Source organism: Boleophthalmus pectinirostris, unplaced genomic scaffold, assembly GCF_026225935.1.
Source record: "Boleophthalmus pectinirostris isolate CB_2022bp ecotype Guang Dong unplaced genomic scaffold, ASM2622593v1 HiC_scaffold_1, whole genome shotgun sequence".
In the NCBI taxonomy this organism is placed as follows: Eukaryota; Metazoa; Chordata; class Actinopteri; order Gobiiformes; family Gobiidae; genus Boleophthalmus; species Boleophthalmus pectinirostris.
The window spans coordinates 4055158-4062750 of NW_026570970.1; positions in this window are offsets into that span (position 1 = coordinate 4055158).

The window sequence follows — 7593 nt, forward strand, 5'->3', positions numbered from 1 at the left end:
ACAAACACTGACATAACTGGGGTATGGATCAATAACCGGGTTATTGACTGTGTTCCCAGATACGACGTAAACACTTTTGTAACGCTGATTTATTCTTAATTTTCTCTCGTTGACCAAAGTTTAGGAACATTCTGACCCATCACATTTATTCACAGATTTTATTATTCGTCTTTTATCTATTGATTCTATTAGTTCCTTTTGTTTGGAACATAATCCTGCCGACTTTTTAAAGTGAAATGTTTTAAGTTGCTGTGTGAAGCACTTCGGAAACTGTCTTGTTTATAAAATGTGCTGTACTGGGGTCTCCATCCTTTTTCCTTCGGTGAGCTCTGTGGGGAAGTTGGCCAAAGTGGTCAAAAGAAGAACGCAGATGACAACAAAAAAGTGTCTTGAACCAGACAAAATGTATTTTAAAACAGAATTCAGGAGTTAATACGAACGAAAATACAAATAAACAGAAAATAAGGCTGCAGCCTGAAGTGACCTAATCAGATTTTTTGGCTTCCTATGTTCCTGTATCTGATCTTTTATTGACAGTCTGAACCACACAGATCTGATTTTTTTCAAATGTGACCCAGGACACTTGGATATTTCCTCCTGAAACTGATACATATCTGATCTTTTGACATGTGACTTCAGTTTGAACGGCCAAAGTGCATTCATCCACCTACACATTATCAACAAGACACAAACGTCACTATTCTGCGCTGAAGTAGGTGAAAATTGTTAATGAACTCTGTGTCACTGAAGTGAAGCACATCACCACTCACCACAAAACACCACGACCAAAAACCTCGTCCTTCTCCTTCTCAATCTCCTCCTTAAAACAAGTAAGTTGTTCATGTTCAGGCTCCGGTACAAGAGGAACTTTAAAATCTCCAGGTGCTCGATGCTGCGTCCATGTTTGGACAACTTCTGTAAACACAGAGACGCTCGCTGCGGTTGACGTCGTCGTGTCTCCAGTGTCACATGCGGGACACTTTTGGGCCGTTTAATGTTCACACTGGAGTCACATACAAGTCACATTTAATTGGAAATGTGAACGACCTCGAAAAACATCGGATTTCACAAAAAAAATCCAAATTGAGCGTTAAGTCCTGCAGTCTGAACGTAGCGTAAGTGACTCAAATCAAAAAACACCAAACAACCTGCACAGAAATCCATCCATTTTCTTCCGCTTATCCAGGACCGGGTCGAGGGGGCAGCAGTCTAAGCAGGGACTCCCAGACTTCCTTCACCCCAGACACGTCCTCCAGCTCCTCCAGGGGGACCCCGAGGTGTTCCCAGGCCAGTCCAGAGACATAGTCCCTTCAGTGTGTCCTGGGTCTTCCTCGGGGCCTCCTCCCGATGGAACATGAACACCTCCTGAGGAAGACGTCCAGGAGACATCAGAACAGATGCCCTCACCTCAGCCGCTCCTCTCGACGTGGAGGAGCAGCGGCTCTACTCCGAGCTCCTCCCGTGTGACTGAGCTCCTCACTCTATCTTTAAAAGGCCGTTCACACCAAAGTGTCAAAGTGTCCAGTTTCTATGTAAAGTCGATGTGGACGTGCGACTAGAGCGTCCTGCGTTTTTGCGGCGCGTCTTCAGGCGTTGACTCAGCGCGTCTTGAGCGTTTTTGGCCTCGATGGTCTAGACGTGCGTCCAAGGCGTCAGCTTCAAGAAGTTGAAAATGCTGAACTTTTCGCAGCAGACGCACCGCGTCGACCAATCAGGGACGAGTATCCAGTGACGCAGCGACGTTATTATCAGGAAGAAAAACCTGAGAATCAGAGCGAGAACCACAAACATGAACGGAACATAAATATATACACCACAATCACCGAGACGATCGAGAGGACTACACCAGGACCGGACCAGGACTAAACCAGGACTAAACAAGGACTAGGCCGAGACTAGACCGGGACTAAACAAGGACTAGACCCTGAATAGACTGAGACTAAACAAGGACTAGACTGGGACTAGACCAGGACTAGACTGGGACTAGACCGGGACTAGACCAGTATTAGACCAGGACTAGACTGGGACTAGACCGGGACTAAACCAGGACTGATCCAGTGTCATTAGTGGAGTATAAATATATATACGCCCCAGTCGTCGAGTCGATCTCCTCCGCTGATGTTTTATGTCATAAAAACACTAAAGTCTCTCAGTCTGGTCTGACATTGTTTCGTGAAAAGGTCTGGACCGGCCTCTTGTTTCCAGGGCAACGAACGCGCGTCAAGTATTTTTCTCCCGTTCGTCCACGGCGTCAAAGACGGGGGCGTCTAAACTCAAATGCAAAGGCGTCCAAATAGAGACGTCATGGAGTTTTTTGACCCTTTGGTGTGAACGGCCCTTAAGGGAGCGAAGGAAACTCATTTTGAGCTTCACACGTGGCCTGAACATAAAACTGAGACTGAGACAAACTTGGACGTGTCTTTATCTGCAGGTGAAGACTCTGGAGACACAGTTTTAGTCACTTTTTAAACCGTTCGAGCGCAGGTTCCTTTAACACAAAAAGAGAGCACTGTTGTCGTCCTGGTGCAGTTCCTGGAGTGTCCACCGGAGGGGTCTGCAGCGCCCCGGGTTTAAAGTGACAGAGTAAATAAACGGGGCTTTCAGAGGGACTTGTTTGCAGCAATGTGCATTAGTGTCATTCACTTTTATTATGCTCACGCAGCTCGAGGTTTGGCTGTTTGGACAACGGCTCTTTTGAGAAACTCTTTAAAACAGAAGTGTGGATTTAAGAAGAAAAACAGATTAAAAACAGACTAAAAAAGAATGAATGACATTACCTACACATTTTAAAGGAAGATAAAGAAGCAACTGCCAGAAACAGACTTTTTATTTTATTTTATTCAATCAGAAGTCAGATAAAAACTTTGTGGACAAGTAACACACATAAAAAAAAGTCAACAAACAATCAAAACTTTTAGCTTGTATCGTGGTAAAAATGTGTCGTCAAGAAAACAACAACTGAACGAATGCCTGTCTCACCGCTTCAAAAATAATCAACAAAAACCCAAGTCTAAAGTACGATCATCAGTGTGGAGGAGTGTTTTTATATGCTGTGTTTTTCGGACTATAAGATGCGCTCAAAAATCAACAGTGTTAAGTATTAATTCTGGTTGTGTTTATTGACCTCGAACTGATTTTCTGTGGTACACGACGCTCAAAAATATGTCAGAATGTTTTAGTACGACTTTGGTAAACTATGAAGCCGCAACGTTTGATGGAAGAACTTAGACTGGGACCAGACCAGAACTGAGTCCGACACCAGACCAGAACTGAGACCAGGACTGAGGCTGGTACCAGACCGGGACCAGAACGGGACTGAGACGGGGACTGAGGCCTGGACCGGACCACGATCAGACCATGATTGAGACCAGGACCAGACATGGACTGAGACGGGGATCAGACCATGACTAGACCAGGACTGAGACAAGAACTGAGATTGGGACCAGACTGAGACCAGGACTGAAAACAGTTTAGTCCTGTTTTAGTCCTGGTTCAGTCCATAAATGAGACTCCCTCCCTGTGGAAGATGAATCTGTGTGTCATTCGTTTTTCAAAATAAAACTAAAAATAAGAAAACAAAAAAACAACCATTTTCTTCATTATTTGTCTCCAAAACCAACATAAAAAAACAGATAATAATTAGTTTTTTCAGTTTTTGATTTTGTGTTTAAATGAAAAATGGAAAAAACTGATAACCACTGTTTCCTGTTTTCGTGACTTAAACTGCGATGTCGAACTTTTGCGCCTCATACGGACTGAACCAGGTCTGGAACCAGACCAGAATCAGACCAGGACTGAAACCAGAACTTAGACTGGGACCAGAACAGGACTGAGACTGAGTACAGGACCGTGATTAAGACCGGGACCCGACCAGGACCAGACCGGGACTGAGACCTGGACCAGACCGGGACTGAGATTGGGACCAGACCGGGACTGAGACCAGAACTGAAAATGGTGTAGTCCTGTTTTAATCCTGGTTCGGTCCGGCATCGCAGTTTAAGTCACGTAAACGGGAAACGGTCATTGTCCGTTTTTTTTTTTTTTTTTCATTCATTTAAAAAGTTTTTTTTTTTTCTTTCTTATTTTTAGTTTCATTTTGAAAAATGAATAAAAGAATAACACACATATTCAGATGAACTGATCCTTCAGGGCCGTGTGCAGAACATTGTGTGGGAGCAGCAGCTCTAGTCAAAGCTCTGGGTCGTTGTTCAATCCTCAGGAACATTGAGTTGAGTAAAGTTTGGTGACAGATGTGAGATCAGAACTTAGACTAGGACTGAGGCTGGGACCAGACCAGAACTGAGACCAGGACCAGACTGAGAGCAGAACTGAAAATGGTTTAGTCATGTTTTGGACCTGGTTTAGTCCTAGTTCAGTCTGTTATCACAGTTTAAATCACGTAAACGGGAAACGATGTTATCCCTTTTTTTGCATTTTTCATGTAAACACAAAATCAAAAACTGAAAAAACTAATCATTATCTGTTTTTTCATTTTGGTTTTGGAGAACAAATAATGAAGAAAATGTTTGCTTTATTCTTTTCTTATTTTAGTTTTTATATTGAAAAACGTGAACAAATGACACATATTCAGATGGACTGATCCTTCAGGGCCGTGTGCAGAACATTGTGTGGGAGCAGCAGCTCTAGTCAAAGCTCTGGGTCGTCGTTCAGTCCTCAGGAACATTGAGTTGAGTAAAGTTCGGTGACAGATGTGAGTCGTCCACACTTGTGCGTCTCTCTGTGTTTACTCTCCTGATGCCTGATGCTGTTTGTCAAGTGGAAACTTATTGCGGTTTGGTTAAACTTGTGTTGCCAAGTGTGCATGCGACGCTCAATAAGAACTCAATATAGAGTCTAGTCAAACAGGAGAGTGTGTGCTGTGCGGCCTGTGGTACCTGCGTGCCTTTGAGCCAGACACTGTGCTGATGTATGTGATGTAAACATGTACATGACCTGAGCACATCTGACCAGAGTTTTGTGTCTTGGGCAGTTTAGACGGAAACACTACGACAGAGAGTATTTAACTTTTACACTCTGGACGGTGGGTTCAGATTTTTGTGTTTTTAAGGCTCATAAATGTCGTCACCGTCAAAACAAAAGACATTTTTTTTTTAAATCTACAAGTGTGTAAACAGAACCTAAACATAAATGAGACGTCCCTCCCTGTGGAAGATGAATCTGTGTGTCATTCCTTCATTCGATATATAAAATATATTTATAATATCAAACCAAAAATAAGAAAATGACAAAACTGTTTTCTTCATTATTTGTCTCCAAAACCAACATGGGGAAAAAAAAACAGATAACGATTCATTTCTTCTGTTTTTAATTTTGTGTTTAAATGAAAAATTGAATAAAATGGATAATGGACTAAACTAGGTCCGGGACCAGACTGGAATCAGACCAGGACTGAGACCAGGACTGAGACCAGGACTTAGACCGGGACCAGACCAGGACTGAGTCCATGACCAGGACCAGGACTGAGACCAGAACTGAGACCAGGACCGAGTCTGGGACCAGACCGGACAAGACCAGGACCAGACCGGGACTGAGACTGGGACCACGCTGAGACCAGGACTGAAAACGGTTTAATCCTGTTTTAGTCCTGGTTCAGTCCTGGTCCTGGTTCAGTCCAGCATCACTGTTTAAGTCACATAAATTGGAAACGATCGTTATCCGTTTTTTTACTTTATTCATTTAAACACAAAATCAAAAACTGAAAAATGAATGATTCTCTGTTGTTTTTTTGTTTTGTTTTTTTCATTTTGGTTTTGGAGACAAGTAATGAAAAAAAAAAAAATTTTTTTTTGTTTTCTTATTTTTGTTTTTATTTAGAAAAAACTTATCAATGAATGACACATGGATTAAGATGTTGTGGTCAGACCGGTTTGTCAAAGTCTGATCCCGTCAGAAGTTCAGCAGGTCCGGGTCTGGGTCTGGTCTGGGTCTGGTCTGGGTCTGGACTGGGTCTGGGTCTGGACTTGGACAGAGACACTGAGAAAATCAGGAGCCACAGGAGGCGCCAGTCACAAAAAACCTGCCATTGTGTCCTTAGGCAAGACACTTCACCCACATTGTCTAGTATGAAAGTGGTGTGTGGGAGTGTTGGTGGTGGTCAGAGGGACTGATGGCGCAGATTGGCAGCCTCACTTCCGTCAGTCTGCCCCAGGGCAGCTGTGGCTACAGTAGTAGTTTACCACCACAGGGTCTGGAGTGACTGAATAATGCTCTGTGAAGTGTCTTTGAGTGTCCAAACGCGCTCTATAAAACTGATTATTTAGATGTACTGATGGTTCAGGGACGTGTACAGGACATTGTGTGGGAGCAGCAGCTCTAGTCAAAGCTCTGGGTCGTCGTTCAGTCCTCAGGAACATTGAGTTGAGTAAAGTTCGGTGACAGATGTGAGTCGTCCACACTTGTGCGTCTCTCTGTGTTTACTCTCCTGATGCCTGATGCTGTTTGTCAAGTGGAAACTTATTGCGGTTTGGTTAAACTTGTGTTGCCAAGTGTGCATGCGACGCTCAATAAGAACTCAATATAGAGTCTAGTCAAACAGGAGAGTGTGTGCTGTGCGGCCTGTGGTACCTGCGTGCCTTTGAGCCAGGCACAGCGAGTGTCCCCCGGGGCAGACCTGTGTTTGCTTTAGCCGTGCGGTGGATAGCTCCGGCCGCTAACTCCAGGACACTTTTAGCCACTCGCACTTTTTTATCCTCGGCTTTATTTTCCCCGAGTCCTGGACCGCGGCTCTGCACACGCTCAAACTCTCAACCACTCCAAACGTTTACACCAGCGCCAGGTAAAAACAGTTCAGGACAGAGATAGTGACAAAAAAATTAATCAAAACTTCAAAATAAAACTAAAAAATAAGAAAAAAAAAAAAAAAAATTTCTTCATTATTTGTCTCCAAAACCAAACAGATAATGATTCACTTTTTTTTTTCAGTTTTTGATTTTGTTTTTAAATGAAAAATGGAAAAAAACGGGACATAAACTAATGACCATGACTAAACCAGGACTAAACCAGGACTAAACCAGGACTAAACCAGGACTAAACCAGGACTAAACCAGGACTAAACCAGGACTGAAACTAAACAGGACTAAACCAGGACTAAACCAGGACCAGGATAAACCAGGTAAACCAGGACTGAACCAGGTCTAAACAGGACTGAACCAGGTATAACAGGATAAACAGGTCTAAACCAGGACTGAAACCAGGACTAAACCAGGTAAAACCAGGATAAACCAGGACTAAACCAGGTCTAAACCAGGACTAAACCAGGTCTAAACCAGGACTAAACCAGGACTAAACCAGGACTAAACCAGGTCTAAACTAGGACTGAAAGGTCTAAACCAGGACTAAACCAGGACTAAAAGGACTAAACAGGACTAAACCAGGACTAAACCAGGACTAAACCAGACTAAACCAGGACTAAACCAAGACCAGGTCTAAACCAGGACTAAACCAGGAAACCAAGGACTAAACCAGGACTAAACCAGGACTAAACAACAGGACTAAACCAGGACTAAACCAGGACTGAAACAAGGACTAAACCAGACTAAACAGGACTAAACCAGACTAAACCAGGTCTAAACC